Genomic DNA, 24192 nt, shown 5'->3' on the forward strand with positions numbered 1-24192 from the left:
TGATAATTGATACAATGTATACACACATGGACACATGAATGATTAAAAGCAAAAAAAGAAAACTGTTAGAATGAAAATAGTCTTTGTATTCTATTCTGACCCCTTACAATTGTCCATTTTTCAATGGGAGAGCTCACAATATTGAGATTTTTCTAATAAAGCAGGAATGTCAGTGTGGGGGAATGTTGGACTGGGAGACGGGAAGGGGTGGGTGAGGATCACTATATTCTGAGGTAGTGTAAGTGGACACCTTCATGTCTTTCAGCTCAGCATTACATATCACTACATACATAATATCTCTTGAGTGAGCTAGTGAATAAACTGCTCATTCAGAAGTCCCAGATTTTAGTACCAAGTTTTGGCCAGTTTCTCTCATGTTCTAATATTTTCCCTATTTCAGTTTTTACTATTAATTACTCCTTGTCCACAGTAACAGAATGTGCTTCACATTGCTAAACTAAACAATAGGGAAAAAACATTAACTCTGCCCTGTCTCCTCGTTTGTCAAATCCACATGTTTGTCTGATTTACTTACATCTGGCTTATTTTAGCATCGTCAAGAAAACAACAGAAGCTTTCACTGTGCCACAAGAGGCAAGAAATGAGGCTGAAACAATGTTCTATCATCCCTCATGCTGTAGTAAGACATTTCTGTTTATCTCAGTACATTCTATTTAGAATGGATTTAAGAAAATATGAGTATTTAAAAATTATTCTTCACTGTGTGTATGCAATTTATAAATGTAATGATATTAATTAGACTAAGAGTGTACCTGAACAAAGGGTTTGATTCAATGCCAAAAATTACTTGGGTATTCTTTCCCATCTATTTCAGGATGTGTTAATTTTATACTCAAAATTGTTTTAGTTGAATTTACTCTATAGACCCAAACACTATTATTAAATCACAGGTACAGAATATTCTATGTACCACTTACATCTGGTGAATTTACTGACTCCACTGAAACAGTATTTTAAACTGCTTATTCACTGACACTATGGGTGCTGAATCTGCTCCTGTGAATTTCAAGACTTTTACATTTCTTCCTGTCAGGGTAAACATTATGATAAATTCTTACTGATTAGGTCTAGAGCTCATCCACTTCTATATTTGGTGTGAGTACTAACATCCCCACTTCACAGTTGTTTTGAAAACATGTTTCAGGCACTATCCATAGAAGAACTTGTTACATCAAAATTCACTAACTCTTTCAAGAGATAATATGTGTGTAAGGATAAGTGATACTGTACACACACACGCACACGCACACACACACACACACACACACACACGCACGCACATGCACTTTTATTTGCTTGTTTGTGTTTTGAGAAAAGGATTCTCTGTGTAACAGCTCTGCTGCACTGGAACTCCCTCTGTAGACCAAGATAGCCTGGAACTCACAGAGATCCACTTCCTTCTGCCTCTTGAGTTCTGGGATTAAAGTCATGTGACATCATACCCAGTCCTTAAAATTTATTTTTCTCATAGACAGAAACTGAAGGTATCATCCCTAACAAATAAAGTTGTGAGGGACAGAATCTTATCCCCAAGCGGTTTTAAATTTTTAGCAAATATCTCTATCAAATAATTTTTTGGATTTTCTTGAAACTGTAGAAAGGCAACACCAAAAAAGGAAGCAATAATTTATGAATATTTACTTTATAAACATAAAAGTACAGCCAGAAGGGACATTTTGTGTCACCAATGTAAAATCATGAGCAAAGAAATCACGATTGAAATCTAGGGGATTTCTGCTTTTGGCCAAAGGGACTAGCAATATGTTTACATTGGTGGGATTATAAACTGGTACAACCACTCTGGAAATCAGTCTGGAGGTTCCTCAGAAAATTGGACATAGTACTACCTAAGGACCCAGCTATTCCACTCCTAGGCATATACCCAAAAGATGCTGCAAGATATATCAAGGACGCATGCTCCACTATGTTCATAGCAGCCTTATTTATAATAGCCAGAAGCTGGAAAGAACCCAGATGCCCTTCAACAGAGGAATGGATACAGAAATTGTGGTACATCTACACAATGGAGGACTACTCAGCTATTAAAAACAATGAATTCATGAAATTATCAGGCAAATGAATTGAATTAGAAAATACCATTCTGAGTGAGGTGACCCAGTCACAAAGAACATGCATGGTATGTACTCACTGATAAGTGGATACTAGGCAAAAGTTCAGAATACTCATGATATAACTCATAGACCATGTAAAGTTCAAGAAGAAGGAAGACCAAAATGTTTATGCTTCAGTCCTTCTTAGAAGGGGGGACAAAATAGCCACAGGAGGTAGTGGGGGCTTGGGAGGAAGAGAATGGGGAGGGGAAAAAGGGGGCTGGATCACATATGGGAGGAGATGGGGATGATATACAGAGGGTCAGGAATTTGAACAGAGATGTATAGCAATGGGGGATGGGGAACTTAGGGTAGCCACCAGAAAATACCAGATGCCAGGAAAGCAAGAGGCTCCCTGGACCCAACTAGGATGAGATTAGCTGAAATGTCCAACAAAGGGAAGAGAGAACCTGTAAAGTCCACATCCAGAGGTTAGGCAAGGCCTCTACTTGGGGGATGGGGCCACCCACTCATCTCCAAATCTTTAACGGAGAATTGCTTCTGTCTGAAGCAAATACAGGAACAAAGTATGAAGCAGAGACTGAAGGAAAGGCCATCCAGAGACTGCCCCATACACAGAGGCATGCATCCCATACACAGACACCAAACCCAGACACTATGGGTGATGCCAAGAAGTACATGCTGACAGGAGCCTGATATAGCTGTCTCCTGAGAGGCTTTGTCAGAGTCTGACAAATACAGAGGCAGATGCTCGTGGACAACCATTGGACTGAGCAAAGGACCCCAAAGGAGGAGTTAGGGAAAGGACTGAAGTAGCTGAAGGGGTTTGTAACCCAATAGGACGAATAACAATATTAACCAACCAGACCCCCCAGAACTCCTAAGGACTGAACCACCAATCAAAGAGTACACATGGAAGAAACCATGGCTCCAGCTGCATATGTAGCAGAGGATGGCCTTATCAACAGGAAGAGAGGCTCTTGGTCCTTTGAAGGTTCCCAGTATAGGGGAATGCCAGGGCAGTGAAGTGGGAGGAGGAGCACCCTCATAGAAGCAGGAGGGGGATGGGATGGGGGTTTGCAGAGGGGAAACCTGGAATGTTGATAACATTTGAAATGTAAATAAATAAAATGTCCAATAAAAAAAGAAAACAAGCATCCATAAAACAGGAGAAAATATTTTTAAATCACCTATATTTAGAAACTGAACGGTTCAGAAATGAATCAAATGAGTCAAGATTCTATTATTATTATTATTATTATTATTATTATTACTTTAATTTTTTCTGTTTCAAAAAGCTTTATTTTTACTTGGTCCAAGACTTGGGGGAGGCTCCATGGCGGTTACAAAGCCGCCTAGTGGCTTTAGAGGTTCACTCGGGTGGAGGTGCAGAGCAGAGGAGGGAGCCCCTTGGAAGGCACAGAGGCCTAGTCCTGCTTCAGGGTGAGGCACTCATAGAGGTACTCGCCCAGAGATGCCTGGGCCACGCCAGTCTGCGCTGGTTGTGGCCCTGCCACCCTACGGAGGAAGTTGGTCAGGTGGTTGCCATCTTCTTGATGAGCTTCACCTCCTTATCCAGGAAGTGGCTTTCCAAGAAGTCACAGAGGTGAGGGTCTGTGCGGGCAGAGCCCAGGGCGTGCAGATCCAAGAGGGCCTGGGTCAGGTTCTTCTCCAGGGCCAAGGCAGCTTCCATGGCCTCCAGGGTTTTACCCCACTCATCTTGAGATGGCTTCTGCACATACTGGAAGAATGCACGGCCCCCGCGTTCGTTCTGCAACTTGAGGAGACACTCGGCGCCCTCTCACTTCTCAGCCAATTCGCGGAAGAAGTGGCCTACGACCTTCAAAGCCACTTCATCCAGATCAAAAAAGAAGCCCAGAGAGAGGTAGGTGTAGGAGACCCTCAGGTGCACATTGACCAGGCGGTTCACCGCAGCTTCACTTCGGTGGAATAATTCTGAAGAATCTGAGAGGTCATGGCTGATCCAGAGTATGGAGCTAATTGCGAAGACGGCACTGGCTGGTCCTAGAAGCCAAAGGCAGCAAGGAGATGGTCCCAGAAGCTGCGACTAGAGACTTGTAAGGTGGCTGGAAGTGAATAAAGTGGGAGTCCCCGGGTCTGTTCCGTCCAAACACTGTTGAAGCAAGATACAGATCCTAGGGATCTCCAAAGCGCTGCTCACTTTGTTTTACAGTCCTCCTCCTGGTCCCCCTTCCACAGTTCTTATCCCATTCCTCTTCCCTCATGTCTCCAAGAGAATGTCCTCCCACCCTCTCCACTGCTCCCCACTCCTTGGAGCTTCAATTTGGAAGCACTTTCTGAGCTTTGTAAAAAAGTAATGGGTAAGCGAGAAACCTAGCAGCCCCATCAGCCTGAGAAGAAAGACAGTAATCCCAGCTGAAGCAGGTGGCTGCACTTAGAATTTACCATGTAAAGAAATATTTCCAAAAATTGAATGTGACTAGGGGCTCTGTAATTCTTTGGTTATAAATATGAATGCATTTTGTGAAGCTCCATGCGTCCAAGCTAGGATTATATTCTATGTTTAGAAGACCTGGGTGGGAATTACGTAATGAACAATGCACACGATCTGTATTGCTTGGTTTTGAATTCCCATCAAGTAGAGCAGATATGTTTTCCTGGATACAAAATATTCAATAAAGCTCAGAGAAAGGTTCACAGCAGAATATTAAAGGTAACATTTCTTGGAGAGAAGGCTTCCCACTTCACTGAAATAACTTGAAAAAGAACCTTAAAAGATCGTCATTCTAAAATGTGATCAAACCATAATGTCCTTTAAAATAATACAACAAAGTCTGGCTTAACATTTTAACATTCACAGTGCTTCACGGCCAATACAAATTACTCAGGGTACGAAGATGGATAAGGTTGGTTGCTCACCCTGACAGAAGTCACATGACAGAAGCTGTCCTAGAAAGGAAACAGTGACAGATCAGTGTAAACATGGCAAGTATAACTATTCCCCAAGACCTTCAGGGTCTTACAGAAAATGAACAAGAGTCAAACACATGGTGAAGTGGTGAAACTGAGTAACTGAAAAGGGAATTCCACTGGATAGAATCAACAGCAGGAATTCGTTTCAGAAGAGAAACTGAATACACACAAATCAGTGACAGCAGAAGTTACTTAAAATGAAGCACAGGAAAACTGACGATTGAAAACTATCTCTGATGGCCTTAGAGAAAATTACCAAGGGGCCCTTAGAGACACAGAAACGCAAAAGAGAAAACAGGGCAGAGGTAACGGACAAAAATTCTCATATTTGTTGAAAAATTATGAAGTTACTGATTAGGAAAGCTCATAGTTCCGAAGCCAAGTGAACCAAAAGTGAGCTGTCCTACCATATAGTTTAAACTAATTGTGGAAAGAGATAGTTGGGTCTGAGAACAGAAGCTGGTGTACAGACAAGTGTTGCCCGTGCCTTGGACTACTCGCCGCCGACCCTACCTGCCCTTGGGGATTGGATGCGATATGACACAGAGTCAAAGACACAGACTCCAGGAGCAGGTGAGAAATGTAGCAGCGAGCTCATCTGAACACTGCTGCAAGCTCCTTTAATACCCTCCACCCACACCCCATTGGTCCCAAGAAAACATCTCTTCTAAACATCAGTTCCCGATTGGCTGGCATCGTCTGCATCAGCAGTCCTCAGCTTCCCAGGTATTCCTCAATTAGGTCTCCATGCCCCCAGTGTTTACATAGAGGTGCCCCCACCGTTCCTGCTACATGCAAGGAAGGAGATGGACAAGAGCTAGTTTCACAGACATTTATTTCATGGAAGTTATAGGTTCAGTTGTCGACCTGACCCAAATTAGAGTCCCCTGCGAAGAGTGAACCCTCAGTCAGGGAATAGCCTCCATCAGATTGGCCTGTGCAAAATTGTGTTGATTGTCGGAGGGCTGAACCCACCGTGGGTAGTATCACTCCTGGGAAGTTTGGCCTAAGCTGTATATAAATGGTGCCAAACCTCAGCCCGGGAGCGGCACAGTAAGCAGCATTCCTCCATGGTCTCTTCTTCAGTTCTTGCCTCCAAATTCTGACTTGAGTTCCTGTTAACTTCCCTCAGTGATGGATTGTTAGGTGGAAATGTAAACTAAAATAAATACTTTCCTCTCCAAGTTGCTTTTCTGGTCAGTGTTTTGTCAGAAGCCACAGAAAGCAAGCTGGAACAACGGACACTCTCTGGGGATTTATAATGGGCAGGAATAAACTGTTACCATGACTTCAATTACTGTCACAGTTTTACAGGAGATGAAAAATAAGCAAAAGCATAAAATGAAGTGAATTCAATGCTGTCAGACACTTACAATCAAAGGCTTTAGAAATTTTCTCAGCTTGGAAATGTTACCTACTGATTATTCCCTGCTAGGAAGTTCTGCATCATTTACTTATGAAACAATCAATGGGCAGTTTGCATGGGAAAAAGTGTTTACATGCAACAATATCTCAGATCTTCTGTTAAGTATTTGTAGCAGTCATAAAGCATATCAAACCGCCGAGATTTAGGATTTTGATGAAACAAAGCCTCCTCTCATCTTTTAAAAGATGTAGTGGCTTTATTATCAGAGAATCAAAGGTGCTCGGAATTCAAGAGATGTAGACATCATTTAGTACAATAATCTTCAAACACACAACGCACATGGAAAACACCAACAAACTATCTCAGGTGGGTGAAGCAGTGATGGTGGAGCTCTGATGGGTGGAGCAGTTGTTCCCCTGATGTGACCAAAGCAGGAATCACATTGTGGATGGGAGCTTAAGGGTTTTCTCAGACTCATATTTAATGGTGTTTGGCATGTCACATATAAACTTCATTTGTATATACCTTGGACATTTGTGCTTGCAAAGCTTCAGTTTTTTTTATTTCTTTTTACTTGTTCTCTCTTTTTCTATGTCTCTTTCTGTCTCTTTCTCTGTGACTCTCTCTGATTCCCACAAAACATGTGTAACCATTAGGAAGCTTGAGATCTTTCTGATGGCACATTCTTCCAGGACACAGGAAGAACTAATTTTAATTCTCAATGTCCTATGCTGCTTTATATAAATGAAACTCATCTTTGTGTCTTTGAATAGACATACACCAGACATGATTAAGGCATATTTATGGAATTACTGATATTTATTCATTCATTATTTGTGTGGGTGTGTATATGCACACACATGTGTATGTATATCTGTGCAAGTCATAAAACTTTCCTTCCCTAATGAGAGACTGTACTGAGGTCTCTTCCAACCAAAGACGTTTGACTTTCCCTTGTAAAAATCTCTCTCTCTGTGTGTGTGTGTGTGTGTGTGTGTGTGTGTGTGTGTGTTGACATGGATATGGTGATGGTACATGTGCATGGTTGTGCACTTGCATGTGAAGGTCAGAGGTTTACGTTGGGAAGCGTCCTAGGTTAATCTTAATCTTTCATTGTATTCATAGAGGAAAGACTTCTCAGTGGAACTCAGAGCTTGTCAACATGGATAGTTTTGCTAGCCAGCTTGCTGTCTCCTAGGGCTGGAAATATAGGCTAGTCACCATGCCTATCAGGCATTTATATAGATTTCTAGCAACCTAAACTCTGATCCTCACATTTGGGCAGCAAGTGTGACAATGGGACCTCTTCCCAGTCCCATGCAATTATTTTTAGTGTTTTAAGTCTGATCTCCATGATTCATTTTAGATTTCTCACAATTATCCACTAAATTATAATAATCATTAAATGCAAAATATAAACAAAAACTTATTAAATTTGGTAAGATTAGAAAGTGGAGAAATAGGCTCAGCATTTATTAGAGTACTATCCCAGGTAGTAGCCAATGACTACGAGAAGGTATTTACATTTAAATTAATTAAACTATTTAAAATTAGTTGCATATAATCATCTGCCACTTTTCAAGGTCAGTTGCCATATTATATTTAGCTATTGGATACATTATTAAACAACCAAAAAAATCATTATCACAGTGACAATTACGATAGTATTGCACTTGAGAGATATGGTAAATTGAAGACAATTGCCCTGTCATATACAGGCATAAAAATCATACTTCCCAGTTCTCATCATGGGAAGAAAATGCTTCTGAGAAAAAAAGAAGGCCCATTGTCTTTATTCCTTCTGATATCATTCAGCTCGCATGTCTTCCTTTTCTGCCTTTTACCTTTTCCTGGTTGATCTTTCTTGCTCAACCTACATACAAAAACAGAGGGGTACCAACCATTTCCTTGCCACCCATCTAACCCGCCAAATAAGCATTTAGTACAGTAGTCTCAAACACATGTGGAAGGGACCTTGTAGTTTCACTGGTTAGTAGATACTGGGCTACACACATTTTAAGCAGTACTTTTCTGTCTATAATGTGTCTCCAACAACTATTATTGGCCCCAAAGGTCTTCCAAGGATGAGAGTCCAATGCTTGAAATTCCAACAGGTTCCTTAATTTTTCTTGAGCTTATTTTCCCAAGTTAATAGCTATTTTGTGTCAGGGATGTTTCCCTCTGTAGCTGTTTGTAATTTATTGGGCAAATGTCCTTAGGCCTAAAGAACCTGGAATCCAAAGGCCTTGGCAATTAAGAAGGACAAAGTTTGTCAGAGGGAGCTTTTATGAAATGCCAGGTTGGTTTGCAAAAATGGAAACTCTGGCAATAAAAAGTAAGATGAAGCAACACAATGATCTGTTTCCTTCCTGGGATTGGACACATTGGCTGGGATCTAAGGTCTGTAATGTTTCCTTTTCTGACTTTGGAGCAACTACCAAAGGCCTCTGACTTTAGTTTTCTGCTATTAAAATGCACCGACAGTAACTTCTCACTATGCTGATATTCAGAAGGCCTAGCTTCCACCAAAAACCCACTTGAAAATGATGATAGGCAGCTGTGATTTGGTCTTCCTGCAGCCTCTCAGCCAATTGAAAGTTTGTTAACCTTTGAATTCAAAAATCAAAATAATGAATGCATTGGGTATTGCTTTCTTTCTACTGTAAGACTTGAAAGATGTGGTAGAACTGGGACACCAACCCAATCACAAAATCTGTGATCCATAACCTTCCCTGCCCAGAAGATATGTTGGGGGTAATGGTGGCTCAGAGCTTGTGGACCAACCAATAACTGGTCTGACTTCTGGCCCATATTACAAGAGGGATCCCATGTTGTTATGGTCTGGATAGATAGGATCAGAAAGCTGAAAGGCTCAGTTACCTAGGGTAGAACTAAACATGACAGATGAAAGAAAGAAAAAAGAAAGAAGGAAGAAAGAGATCGGTGATAGATAAATACAAATGAAATTATTCCTAATGATATTTTGCAATCCTCATCAGTGCTAGTCCAGTCACCATCAGAGAGGCTTGCTCTGGCACCTGATGGGAGAAGACACGGAGACCCAAAGCCAAATATTCCACAGAGCTCAGGAAACTATAGAAAAGGGAGATCCAGGATTGTAGGAGCCGAAGGGTCAAGGATACCAAGAGAACAAGGTCCACAGAATCAACTAGGCTCCACTCACAGGGTCTCAGAGAGATTCACATGTCAACAAAAGAACCTGCATGGGCCTGTAACAGGCCTTCTGCATCTATGATGTGGTTCTTGAGCTAAGGGTTTTTATTGAACTCCTAGCAATGGGAGTAGGGGGTACCTCTGACTTTTTTGCATGCTCATGGGATTCTTTTCTTCCTACCAGATAGCCTATCCTAGCCTCAGTATGAGGATATATGCCTAATTTTATTGTATCTTGTTATATAGTGTTTGTTTGGTATTACCAGGAAGCCTTCCCTTTTCTAAAGAGAAATGGAGAAACAGTGAATCTGGGGTGCAGGTGAGGTGGGGTGGGTGACTGGGAGAAGAGGAGGGAAGGGAGGCTGATGTTGGAATGTGTCGTGTGACAGAAGAATATAAATAAAATTAAAATTTAAAATACCTGAAAGACTAGTGCCAGAGCCAGGTTCTGACACCAAATGAAAAGGAGAGATGCTTTCCCCAAACACTTGCCATCTGCCACACTTGGGAAGGCAGACCCTGCACCTCTCCTCTCCTAGACAGCAGGGTAGAGCTGGCCCTGATGGTGAAGCACAGGTAAGACCCACAAGAGTGAAAGATGTCCCAGCCCCTTACCTACTGCAGCCCTCAGGAGAGCAGGACATGCACTTTGACTGGATAGCACAATGGAGCTGGCTCTGGTGGTGTTGGTCCAGGGGAGCCAATCTGAAGGTATGAGAGAGGGAGAGGTGGTCCTGTTCCTTGCTGGCTTCAGCATTGAGTGAGACAGCCCAGGGCAGTGATGGAGAGCTCACCCTGTGGTGTGGTGCAGGAGAACTGGCAGGCTGAGCAACTCAGCCACCAACACGGCTCAGATCCAGGACTTTGACTGGGCCCACCGCATCATCTACCATGACCTAGGGCTTTAAGCTGGCTCACCCCAACATCCATCTTATCTATGAACTTCTGAAGCGGGTAAAAGGGCCAGTCCTTTAGGTCTAAATCAGTAGGATATCTATGACACAGGGTAATTGCAGGTTATCAGAGAGGAGTCCCAGGAGGGATCCTTATTGAAAGTGTAGCAGAAGCCAGAGGCCTCAAATCAGAACAATGATTCATTGCAATGAACACTTGCAAATAAAGATGTGTGAATAAGAGAATAAGGCGTGGGGCACACTGTGACACATCACAGCTTCCATGGTGAGACTTTTTTTCTGTTTTATTTCTTTTTAATTTTAATTTTATTTTTTATTTTCTTTCGTGGGTGGTAGTAAAGGCAAAGGGCAGATATGAAGGAATGGGAAATTGTGGTTATGGGTGCATGATGTGAAACTCACAAAGAATCAGTTAAAAAATAAAAAAAACGAAAAGAAAAAGAAAACATCAAATCATTAAGAGAGTTTCTATTTCATATTTGAGAACTACCGAGAATTGACTTATAGAGGCTTGGGCATAGCTCACATGCACATGGTGAATTCATGAAGATGTGAGTTTCTTCTCTAGCACTGCAGGAAAATAAAATAAAATAAGAACAAAATAATACACAAACGAACAAACCAAGAATCATTTTATGCAAAACAGTGGACCATTGTTCTGAAATGATAGATAGAATATTGGAAAGTTAAGATGAAGGTGGAGACTTAGGATACAAGGCTTGACAGAAGTGGATTTCATATGTATTTGAGGGCAAGGTACAGTGGGGGTCAAGCAATCTATCCGATCCCCTTGAAGATGGCAACAGTAAATGCTTTATGGATTATTCCTCATCTTTTGTTCTCTAACAACTTAAATATATATACATATATATATTTATATATATATAAATTTTATGTTTGTGTCTCACCATTTCCCTTAGGCTTTGTTTTTTAAGTATCAAAGAACAGAAGGATTAGAAGAAAAATAATCATAAAGAACCAAAACAAGAAATATAGTATGAGTGATGTAAAAATTAAAAGGTCACAAGTCAAAAAATAACACCCCCATGACATGTCATAAAGTGTCACTGCTGGATGAATACAGCCAGGCTTCTTAAAACAATGGTGTTATGGTCTGTAAGAAAATGGAACCCATAGTGCTATGTATTGATGACTCAGTTACTCAGGGATGGACTTTGGAAGATAACCAGATTCTGAAGGTTGTAATGTAATCCTTAGATTAATGCTTTTATGATTCACAGTGTGATGAGGTTACTGGGAGATAGTGAAAAATACGCGGTGGGTCCACGTTGGAGGAAGTAGAGTAACCTGGGAAGATAAATCGTGTCCTCAGTTTCTTCCTGGCATTTTGCCTCCTGCCCCCCATGAGGTAAGCTTCTTGCTCCAGCTCATGCTTCCCCAGGAATGTTCTGCCTCTTGTGCACAGTGTCAGAAAGCAATAGTCTTAAGAGAACATGGACAGGGGCATCTGAAAGTGAGAACAGGATGAAATCTTTCCTTCGTTAAACTGTCTCAAGAATTTGTCATGGCAGCATGAAACTACCAACTAGTTACCTTGTTTATGTAGTGCATTTTCCTGGGTCTTTGCTAAATTGTCTTTTAAAGTGAGTCATGCAGAAGGAATTTAAGTGCTCACATTTCAAATGCTCTAAAAATTTGCAGTAATCTCTTATTGAATCAGAACTTACTATTGAACAACCCCAAGCCTTTAAAACCAGGTAGGATGCCAATAAAGTATCTCTGTTTACACATGACTTCCACAATGGAGTCGTGAGGACTATTGCTTATGTTCATTTTCTACACTATATATAATTATATGACTTTTTCGTGTGTGTTTAATTCTTGATTGTGATGATCATCTGTGAGGAACGAATGGTGTTGAGAGATACAAGAAAGAATGCTCTCAGACACTTAGGGTGACTCTCCAGGATCTAGTAAGGTTACTGAATTTTGAAGTAGCATTAAAACATTCTGTTAGTGTTATTGTTCCCACAGCAAGTCAATGTGGAATGCATTATGGGAGAGTTCCTTCAAAGAGACTGAAACGCAAAACAAAGGCAGCTAACAGGATAAGGATCTACTCTGTGAAATTTTCACTTACCAATTTCCTCAGTGATGACTGATAAATGAAGTGTGGCAGAAACTTTAGACACTAGTATTTAAAATATTTGCCTCTGATTTCTAAAACCTTGAGACAAAAGTATGGTAAACATTTGTCTCTAAATTATGCTCAGGAGAAAAGCTTACTCTAGAAAGTAATCCTGTCCATTAGATTATGCATCAAGACATTGAAATCTGTGGCTCTCGATTGATTTAAATCTAGCTTTAAATGTTTTATATATATGAAAAGTGGTATGTGATTCATATCTGATATATCTACTGGAGAGACTGAGCTAAGGATATGGGTGAATAATGCTTATAATATGGCCCAAGCGTTCAAAAACAACTAAAACACTAAATTAAGTAGAAAAGGAAAATAAAATTCCTTTCAGGAAAATAAAATTCTTTTTAGAAAAATATTGCCAACCATATCCAAATCAAATATCTAGAACAACAGAAGTTTCCATTTCTTACAGTTTTCAGAGATATTAAATTGAAGAATTTTATTCATTGAATTAAAAATAGTAATAGCTACAGAGCCAGTAAAATTGTGAATTTAAAATAGATGCTTCTCTGAAAATAATGCTTCAACTTAAACTAGAATGGAGAGACCTTTATGCTGCCATAATTTTGGGCCCCACTTCAACCTCTTTTGTGTTATTTTTATTGATGTAATAATAATAAAGTTTCCTCATCCGAGCCTTGATCTAACACTTAAGACAGCAGAGTTTTTGACTCTCATGAAAATCTCCCCTCCTCCAAGCCCCCTTTTCTCATCCCACCGCCATGTCATCACGTCGAATATCCAAACCCATCAAAGCCTTGCTTTCCTTCAACTTTCTCTTTTTCTCCTCTTTTTTGTTCTGTTTACAACATCCTTTCTTCCTTTTCCCCCGTTTTTCATACCAAATTTTTTTTTTTGTAGTCACTGAAAACAAAAGTTTTAAAGAGTGCAATTCAGCACCGAGGCTCCTAGAAGCAATGGTAATACCAGCACCATCATGTGCATCCCACACACTCTGTTCCTTTGGGAACTGTGTCCTTTAACACTTGAGAGTGACCTGATAATGTGGGAAAATACAATTAGCGATAACAAGAATAATGAAAACAATTGCATATTTATCATATTACATCTTTTTTTAAAACTTCATTCTTAAAGTTCTCCAAAATTAGCCGTATCTAGGGCTATGGAAATGGCTCAATGACTAGGAGGGGTGCACTGTTCTTAGAGAGGACTGAGATCACTTCTGAACATCCCCACTGGGCAGCTCAAAACTACCTGTAAGGCCACCTTCAAGGGATCTGATGTCTTCTAGCTTCGACTGGCACTGCACTCATCTACACATGCACACGCACACGCACATCCACGTGTGCACGTGCATGCGCGCACGTACACACACACACACACAGGCACATGCGGGTGTGTGCAAAGAAAAAGACATAATTGAAAACAAACAACATCTCACAGTTTTAGAATGCTAAGCTGATGGATGAGGTTAAATCATTTGCTCAAAGTTACAAGGGATGGAAAAGTAGGATTTCAGAACTCATCAATGGGTCTGTTTGGCTGTATGTTATCTCCACATTGCCAGACAGAATAGACATAAAAACAATGATGAGTATGCAATTTCAAGATTTCAATGTTATTGATATTCAATATATTGATATTTAGACCTTTTCTTGTCAGTTAAAAAAAGAAAAGAAAAACTTGCCTGAAGGTTCTCCACGTAAACATGTGCTTGCTAAACACACAACTCTGGCTGAGATACAGAACATCGGGACAGATTGCAGCAAATTGTTTAAAGTGCAAAGCAGAAATGGAGTCTGCCTATTTACACAATGAAAACTAGCGTTAGTCCTGATAGGATAATAATGTCATGGAGTAGGGACCTGAGTTAAGAACAGACTCAAGAACAGCTACATTATTCTTGAGTAGTGACTGAAGGTAAGTGAGAAAGACATGAATCAGACCTCCCCGCAGCAGAATGTTTGAGACATATTGATCCAAACGCTCCTTTAGAAAGTTTGACAAGTGTGGGCTTCCAGCTCATGCCCTGGCTTGCTTCTTAGCCTGAAGGAATGTCAGCAATGCCAGTCTGCTGGAAAGAACCATTGTCTCTCTGCTGCTAGCTCACCCAGCTAGCCTGGATTCTGAATGCTGGACCTGATTTTACCTTTGTGTGGTTGGTTGTCTCCCTCCCTTAAGTTCCAGCTCTCAGTCCTGTGACTCTGGCTAGAAACCAGTTTCTTCATCACGGGGTATTTACTGATTCAACATGTATCTCTAGGCAACTCGGCTATGCGTTCTCTTCAGTTGCTCCTGAGTACAGCCCTTTCCACTGTGACTGCCCCTGTCTTTGCTTATGTGTGATTCTTCAGAGTTCAAATTTATAAACTACAACAATGGTGGCGACAATTTATTAAACTCCAGGTACTTTGAAAGCAGCTTAGGCAGACATTCCCTTGTTACAACCCTAAGGGTCCTAATATGAAGATAAGAGTCCAGTAATAGCTGTACTTGATGGGTGGAGGATGTCTAACCACAGCTATTAATGAGCACCAGTGCTGAGACCTTGGCTCCAGGTGTCTGTTGTCCTGGCTAATTGCACAGTTTGCTCTCTCCCCATTCCTCATTCTTCATACTGAGCTCCATTCTTTACAGCCTCTCCGACTCAGTGCTGCTGATCTGAAGTATGACTTTTTCTCATTTCCTGAGAACATTTTCCTTAAGCCACAATGAAAGGAAACATTTTAAAGTACAATACTGTCAGAATTTTCACGTAGGAACATGAAATTCTACTTATTAGAGATGATTGTAATTATACCCACTTAAAAAGATTTCACTCATATTTTAAAGTGAACAGCAATTTATACCTATTAATCCGAGCTATCATTTTTGTTTTAAATTGTGAAAACTGCAAAGCCTATAAAATTCTGAAAATTTCATTGAGCATTGGGTACTAAGCGTTTGACATGAACATTTCTATACAACCTTCAATGTCAGAACCTATCGGAACATGACACTGTTACTATTATTGTTATAATCTTTACTTAATAGGTGATGGAATCATTAAAATTTAAAGAAAATTTTAATGTACAAAGGCAGGAAATAGTTCAAATTCAAGGTTTGAAACTAGAATCTATTAAGCAATACACAGTACAAACAAAGCTTTCATCACATATGTTTGCATAGACTTTAAATTATGAATTTAAAACTGTATCTTGATATGTGCTTAGTCTATATCAACTTTACTGAAGCAATAGCTTCATGATAAGCTAAAGGAAATGCAGAAAACAGCCCAGCCAGACTCCACAAAGAACTAATTTGGGCCAATGATAGAATCAACCCCAAGAACAGTTTCTATCACATTTCACCATATTAAAACAAAAATTCCCTCAAACCTCCACAGAGCTCTTTCTATGTAGCTTAATGAAAAAGAAAACTATATGGTAAGACATACAAAATGCCATGGTTTACTTTGCATATTAGCCCTAACGTTTACTTCAGAACTGTCCTAATAAATGAAAAATAAGGATAGGCTTCTCAAGTATAATCTTCCTCCTCTTCATCCTCCTCCTCTTCTTTCTCCTCCTCTTCTTCTTCAGTTTGCTTTTGAGACAGGTTTTCCCTGTGTAGCCTTGGCAATCCTGTTACTTTGTAGAGCAAGCTGTCCTGTGACTCAGAGATCGGTCTGCCTCTGCCTCCCAAACGCTGGGATTAAAGGCATGGGCCATCACTGTCTGCCATAATTTTCTTATTTTTGATGAACCTTGTCTACTGAGAATATCACGTTAAGAATAATACACTTATATCTAACTTATATCTAGTGTACTTATATCTAAGACTGTCCTGACCATCGAAGCCCATTTTTATGTTGTGTGGTTATAGATAGCTTATTTACTTTAAAAGCTTTTATTAGGTCTACCTTGTGGGTAATGGGTTTCAAGCAATGAAAAGGTCACCCCCTCCCAGTGTGAGACTTACTAGCTCTACAATAATACACCATCAGATCAGACCCTGGTGCAAAAATTAACCCCTATCACTTTGATAATCAGACCAAGAGCTAGTTAGCCTGGGTCATCTCCCATCTCGGATCAAAGGTGGAACATTGCTTGTGTAGCTTTAAAGCCTTAGACCGAACTAATCAATGCATTAACCCAATGCACTGCAGCTGGCTTGGCTTCAGCTATCACCATTTCATGAGAACTGCAGACGTTCCCTGTACTCACCGGATGGAATCTTTCTCCAGTAACGAGTCTGCTCATGCTTACTCTTAGGACTGTGGGACTTTGGGTTAATTGAGTATTTCACAGGGAATCTACTCTCTCCTACCATGCCACCCACCATTGCAGATGTTCTACCTGAAATTTCTAGAAAGTAATGAGCAGAGTCTACTTCATCATCAGGGCTGGAGTGAAAGTCAAAGATAACTCAGTGTTTATTGATATTACATTAAAGTTTAAAATACAATGTCATTGTAAAGCTCATTTCTTGTGGGTGTCTATGGTTGTTTGGTGTATCTGTATGTGAGTGTGGTATATGTATGGTGGGTAAAATATATGCCTAAATATACGTCATGTGTGTATGTAATGGGCACATGTGCTTATTTATATGTGTGTTACGTATGTATTTGTTGTATATGTGTATATATCTATGTGATCATGGTATATGTGTTTTGGTATATGTACACATGTGTGTACAGGTATATCTGCCTATGCACATATGTATAGACGTCAGAGAAGGAGGGTGTTGGGTATCCTGCTATATTATTTTCTCCCTAATTTTTTTCTATTTTTATTTTTTATTAGATATATTTCTTTACTTACATTTCAAATGTTATTCCCCTTCCTGGTTTTCTGTCCATAAGCTCCCATCCCCTCCCCTCACCCGCCCCCATATGGGTATTTCCCTAATTTTTTAAGACAGTGATTTGGAGCTTGGCTGGCTTGTTAGCAAGTTCTAGAAATGTCATCTCTACCTCTTATAGTGTGGGGTTATAGGCTTATGTGAAGCATGGTCAGTCACCTTTTCACATGGGCTGTACTGTCGCCTCACACTTGTACTACAATAACTTTCACACACTGAGCAATATATACTTCCCTCAAATTTTTCAAAAGGCTAATTAAGTAGAAATGGTGGAAAGTTGAAATAAGAGTACGGTAATGAGAAGATCCAAGTTTTCTCCTCCTTTTCCACCAGCCACTGCCCATCCCATCACACCAATCAATCTACCACACACATGTTTGAGGTCTGATATTTGTATGTGTGCATGTGGGTGGCAGAACTAGAGAGTGAGCCCAGAATATTGCAAGTGCTAGCTGCTGGGTGCTCCACCTTTGAGGTACACCTTTAGATAGAAAGTACTAACTGTTGATTTAGTCAAACAACTCTGAGTCCTAGACACCTTTCAAAGGATTTCAGCCACTGTAGTTGGTATTCCAAACTTAAATGTTATGTATTAGGTTTGCCAGAGAAAGAGAACCTATAGTGTGTGAACGTATATGCAAACATATAATATGTTTTTTTTATCTTTACACATAAAGAGAAAGATTTACCCTAAAGAATTGCTTATGGGGATAATGCAGTCCAGAAGTCTGGAATCCCAAAATTTGAGACAATATCATTTGTGTCTAGAAGTAAGATTCCTTTTTACAGGTGTGGAACCTTAGTATTTTTCTCTTAAGGCCTTCAGCAGGTTAGATGAGGGCCATCTGCACTATGGGTTTTTATTTGCTTTATTTAAACTTTTCATCACATCTAAAAAAAAGTTCCTTTACTGTGACATTTATGCTGGTACTTGACCAGCACCTAAGTAGCATGGCCTAGCTAAGTTGACTAAAATTAGTCCTCTTATCTAATCTTAATAAAAAAATTCAGTGATCCTTCTGTTATAAATAGAGAGCTAAGTATCTAATAGAAAAGATGTAGGGTGCTTGTTGCTTCCCTTCCCTTCCTAAGAAAGCATATTTTTTTTGTACCAAGACTGCTGAATGTACCTAAAATATTCCACCTTTTAGTTCCTCTTGGATCAGCAGGGAACTGTAGATAGAGGTTATTGACTACAAGTTAGGGAGAACTTGTTGAAGGCATGTCAGCTGGTATAACTTTTGTTGGCCATTTCACTGTCTCTCATCTTTGTCTGGTATTTGGTCCTGGTCACTGAAGAAGTACAAGAAAGTATAAGATCTACTAATGTCATGAACAAATGTCATGGATGCCAGAGACAAAGATCACCTAGTAATTTATGCTGATGGTCTGCACCAGTGACTGATGTCAGAGTTCACTCTAGCTTTTAATTTAATTTTATTATGTTGGGTTGTAAGCACTGTATAGTCCTCCATAACCCATGACCCTCTGTCCTCTTGTCAGTCCCTGGTGTTCCCTGGACAGTTCCACTTTTACTGTCATGCCATCTTTGCCATCTTGTACATATATAATTTCATGTATATATGTAAAATTTAAGACAGACAAATGAGAAAAAAACATGAGATATCTCTCTCTCCTCTCTCTCTCTCTCTCTCTCTCTCTCTCTCTCTCTCTCTCTCTCTCTGTGTGTGTGTATGTGTGTGTGTGTGTGTGCGTGTGTGTGTGTGTGTGTGTGTGTGTGTGTGTGTGTGTATGATGTGATTATCCTGATTGTATAAAAAGTTCCCTTTCCTATGGCTTGTTAATCTAAGCAATCTAGAGCCTTAATTGACACCCTCAAGGATACAGATAAGTATAAAGAAGACACTGAAGAATGGACACTGGTGTAAACTTTCAGAGTACCTAAGGCAGAAGCAATGGTTATATAACCTAGACATAATGAACACCCACCTTATCAGGGGCCTTTAGGAATTCTATAGGACTGGCAGAGCCATGAAATTAGCCAAAGGGAAAGGCCTACATAACTTTGGAAGGAGAGAATATAGATATTTAGAAGAAGCACGTTTTCCTAGCTTGCCCTTAAGAACATACTGGGATTAATTACAGTGCAAACTGTGTTGTTTTTCTTCCTCTGAACTCTCCTGAGCCAAACAGGAAAGGTCAGGCATGGGATGGGGTGGGTTTAAGCAATGAGCTTCAGAATCTTCACTGCATAGTTCTCCTCCCAGAAGAGCCAAAGAGCTTTCTTCCCTTGCTCCTACGTGTAAGCCCCATTCATTATAAGCCATTGGTGATGAGCTTCTCACCTCTGACCACAAAGGCTGAACAATAAATCTCTTTTAGACATAATTTTTTTATTATTTTATTTAGGTCATATCAGTGAATTAAAGCATTCTCAAAAAAGACAAGAATATATGTTTTCTGTCATTAGTGGACATTAGATTTTTTCCCTGTGGAGCCATAAAATCATGCATGTATACGTTGAATAGGAATGGAGCCACCCAGGAGACCAAGAGGGCTGAAAGGAGGGAGGAAGGAGAGAACATGGAACTGGTTTAAATGTTTAACTTACAACATATATTTGTACAGAATCTTTGAAAAGAATCAAAAATAAACAATAAATGGGAAGGTAAATTATATCATTCCCCCACAAAACAACAATAAGAACAATTGATATTTAAGTGGGGTGTATTAGAGACAGCTAGAGCTGGCCTTTGATGATAGGCGTTAACTACTGCATAGCCATCATGCTCAACTAAAGCCAGCCATAGTCTGCCAGATGACATTTGAGTAATCAGCTTCCAGGCGGAATGGTGAGAGGCACAGCAGTAGTGAAGATATAGTTGGGAGGGTTTGTGCATCTAATTCTGCAGCCAGACTTGAGTTAGGGAAGCTGGGAGGGATGGATAATCTGGAGTGCAAAGAGTCAATCACTGGAAGTGAACACATACTGTTTTCAAGGGGAGAGAGAGAGAGAGAGAGAGAGAGAGAGAGAGAGAGAGAGAGAGAGAGAGAGAGAGAATGAAGCAAGTTTCATTTCAGTTCAAAGAGAGGAATGTGAGACCAAGATGTGCCTATTACAAAGTGATCTGGTCAGAAGACAGTAAGAAAATCATGGCTTCATTGTGACTGAAAATCCTGAAAGGGACATATAGAAGGTCTCTCTGTCTTAACTGTCCCCTCTCTCCTTTTGCCCTTTCCTTTCACTTCTACCTTTCTCTCCCCAAGGGACAGGCATGATCAAGGTTTTCCTGAAGTGTGGAGCCTTTGGCTGCTGGAAGGAACATGGACCTTTGATGTGTAGTTTGTGTTCTGCCATCAAGGGTATTCTCAGTGGTTTTCACAAAACCCAGCTTATTGTTACAGAAACGCATTCCCATTGGGAGTTTCCTTTGAGGAGTCTATTGGGAAGCATAGAAACACATAAAAGGTATTTCCTCAGCAATTTTTATTGTCCCTTGTCTACTGTCAGGAGTGAGAAGCTGACTTAAAACATATTGGAATGGATATGGTTTTGAGAAGGAAAGAGATTTTAAAGACTTATGGTACAACAGACAATATGAATAATATCTGATTATCCTATCTTGCTAATTCTATCATGACAAAATGAAGTATTTTATTAAGTATATACCTCATCATTTAGATAATGACAGGTATTTATTGAAGCATTCTGGGAAGAGCTCCTGGAACTCCAGCCTAAATAGCTCTTAAAGCCATCGTCGATGTGATACAATTGTCTCTACACGTTTCTTTTGCCCTTCACCCACTTTTCCCAATTACATTACTTCTATGATATAAAATTCCTGTAGTTAACCCACTGGCCAGTTAGAGTTTAGCGTTTGTTGAAAATCTGCCTTATAAACACTAAACATTTAACTTTCACAATAAACATCTCAATCTTGGAAACAAGGGGAAGGGACTATGATTAGCCATTTGTTCAAAGTGATTATTTTAGTCAAAATAGAAGAATTCTCTCAATTTTCCTACACTAAATAATCAGATTAAAGATGTAAAACAATTGTATGCTATAATCTTGCATGTTGTGTCAATTTTGGGAAAGACTGAGGCAGGGGAATGGTGGTCAAACGTTGAGGAGGATTGGTGTTTTAGAACAGACTTGGCAAGACTCATGATGCTGAGTACACACCGAGTGCCTGGGACTGGAGGTGATTTGGAATGGACCATCACAGAAGGAGACATTAGCATCCCAGCTGAGACATGTCTTTTCCTGTGTAGAAAAATATTTCATTGTGTAACAAGACATGTGTGATGGGTTTAGCTTACTTTGACTCAATGAGCAGACCCATTGGCATGCATGAAATGCCAAGAGCGCTACTTAGTCCTCACTGCCCTCCTCTGGAGTTCTGGGCCACCCCTCAATGGCTCTGTAGATCAGAACTGACATATCTGTTGTTTTCCAACATAAAGAAAAGAGTAAGTAACAGTCTTGTCACTGTTTAATCATGTTTCTGCTTTTTATTCAAAGAGAAAACAGTGATAAGCAAAAGATTGAATTCTGTATTCCCCACAACAAAGGATGACATTTCAAAACTGTTTTTGATTTAATGGTTCAGTGACTTACAATATTTTAGGAACTGAAAATATATTAAACTTTCAGGAAATATGATAAACATTTGGACAACTTACAACTTTCATACAAGCCACAGCATGTCCCATGGTCCATTCCAAGGAACCAAATTCAGATTATTTGCTTAATTTACAAAAGAACAATAATAAGTAACATTTTAATAAGAAAAACTATTGTCTCCAAATCTTCTCAGAATACTTACAACTACATTGGAAACAAGTATCTTTAGATTCAAGCAGTTCATGTATAAGAATAAGCAATTTAACTTTATTTTAATGTTTTAAAGAGTGTAACATTTTAGATATTGTTTTTATGTTAGAACCATCTAAACAATTTAATCCTTAAAAATAAAACTATATTAAAGGAAAATTAATTTTTAGAATGTCATAAAATTATTTTATTTGAATATCTTTTGCATTCCTGCACAATATTAACCATAATCCCAAACCCCAAGCTTCTTTCTCCCCCTTTTATTGAAAGTAGATTTGTTTTCACATAATTTATCCTCATTACAGTTTCCCCTCCCTCTACTCCACACAGCTCAGGGTTCTATGGTATAATAATAAAATAAAATAAAATTTAATACAACAACGTACAATAAGATAAAACAAATATAACACATGGGAATTGGACTGAACAAGCAAACAGGGAGGATCCTAAGAGAAGGAATAAGAAACAAATACAGACGCAGAGACCTGCTTTATTTTCACGTTCCAGAAGGCCAAAAACCATTAAACTGGAAGTCATAATATAGATGCAAAGGACCTGTAAGGCAAAAAGGGAAATATAAATAAAATAAAAATATAATAAGATAAAATTAAAACAAAGAAAGAGAAAGAACCCTGACACGATATTATGAAGCAAGGAAACTCTGAGCTGCAACTGAGTCTTCTGTTGCCTGTCTACTGCCTAAAAATAGTTCGTTTTCTTAGTGAGACTCCCTTGGAAGAAACTAAATTTTCATATTCGAGTGGCTACCAATTGACAATTGCCTCTTAGTTAGGGAGGGGGGCCGGTGTCCAAGACTCCATCTACAGTGGGACCCTTGCAGACCCTTGCAGACCCTTGAACACTGCCCAGTTTGTGAGTTCTTGCACATGCGCACTGATCGTGTTGATTGAGCAGGTCTTGTTTGCTTGGTGTCCTCCATTCATTCCCTCTCGCTCTTACATTCTTTCTGCCTCCTCTTTCTTGGGGTTCCCTGAGTGCTAGAAAGCTCAACACTCTTAGAAAGGTCCTCTGCTTCATTTCAGCAGCAGGAACACCTATATGCATTATATCCTCAGGAAAACTCAGTAGTCTTTTCACACTGATAAGTACTTGTTTTTCTAACTTTTCAAAATTGTATATTGAATGTTGGAGGGGGCCTAGGAAACTTCAAGTAACCTCAAAACATTATTATTAAAAATTAAAGCTTTGCGCAGTGACAGTATCGTAGCCAATGAGGTTTATATGAGGCACAATTATTGCTAATTGAAAAATTAAATGTAAGCTATGTGATGGTGACCTCCATGCCTTTTATCCCAGCACTCTGGAGGCAGAGGCAGGTGAGTCTCTGAATTTGAGGCCAGCCTGGTTCAGGGCTACACTGAGAAACCCTCTCTAGAAAAAAACAGAAAGAAACACAAACTACTCTAGTAGAGAAAAGATAGTGTTTACCTTGCCAAGGACTTGGGATCAACTTCTGAGGGCAGCAGCTTCAGTGCCAGAGCTCACAGGATGAGGATGTGGGCACAGCACTGACAGACATGTGGCATTTACGAGCATGTTTGAGCAACAACAAAGAGGCAGATGCAGAATGCGGATCATTTGCAGAGCTGAACAAGGCCTGAAGAGGCAATCTGAAGCCATGTCTTAAAGTATGTTTTAGGCCAAGTAGAACAGATAATTTTAGGTCTGTTTTAGGAGTCTGAATAAGCCACCTATACCCCCAAACTCCTAATTGTGGGAATGAGTGGGTGTTGTCTCTGACTTTTCTGCTGCTTTTGGGACACATTTTCTTCTACTGGATTGCCTTGTCCAGCCTTGACATGAGGGTATGTGCCAAGCCTTGCTATAACATGATATGCTCTATTTCGTTGATATCACTGGGAGGCCTAGGCCTGCTTTTCTCTGAAGGGAAACAGGAAGAATGC

The 24192-nt window shown here is 39.8% G+C and overlaps 2 pseudogenes; one reads left to right on the forward strand and one right to left on the reverse strand.

Moving 5' to 3' along the window:
- Positions 1 to 3520: 3520 nt before the first annotated feature.
- On the reverse strand, positions 3521 to 4070 carry LOC116895478 (annotated as a pseudogene).
- Positions 4071 to 23469: 19399 nt separating this feature from the next.
- Positions 23470 to 23637, forward strand: LOC116897377 (annotated as a pseudogene).
- Positions 23638 to 24192: the final 555 nt, after the last annotated feature.

Source organism: Rattus rattus, chromosome 3, assembly GCF_011064425.1.
Source record: "Rattus rattus isolate New Zealand chromosome 3, Rrattus_CSIRO_v1, whole genome shotgun sequence".
Lineage (NCBI taxonomy): Eukaryota > Metazoa > Chordata > Mammalia > Rodentia > Muridae > Rattus > Rattus rattus.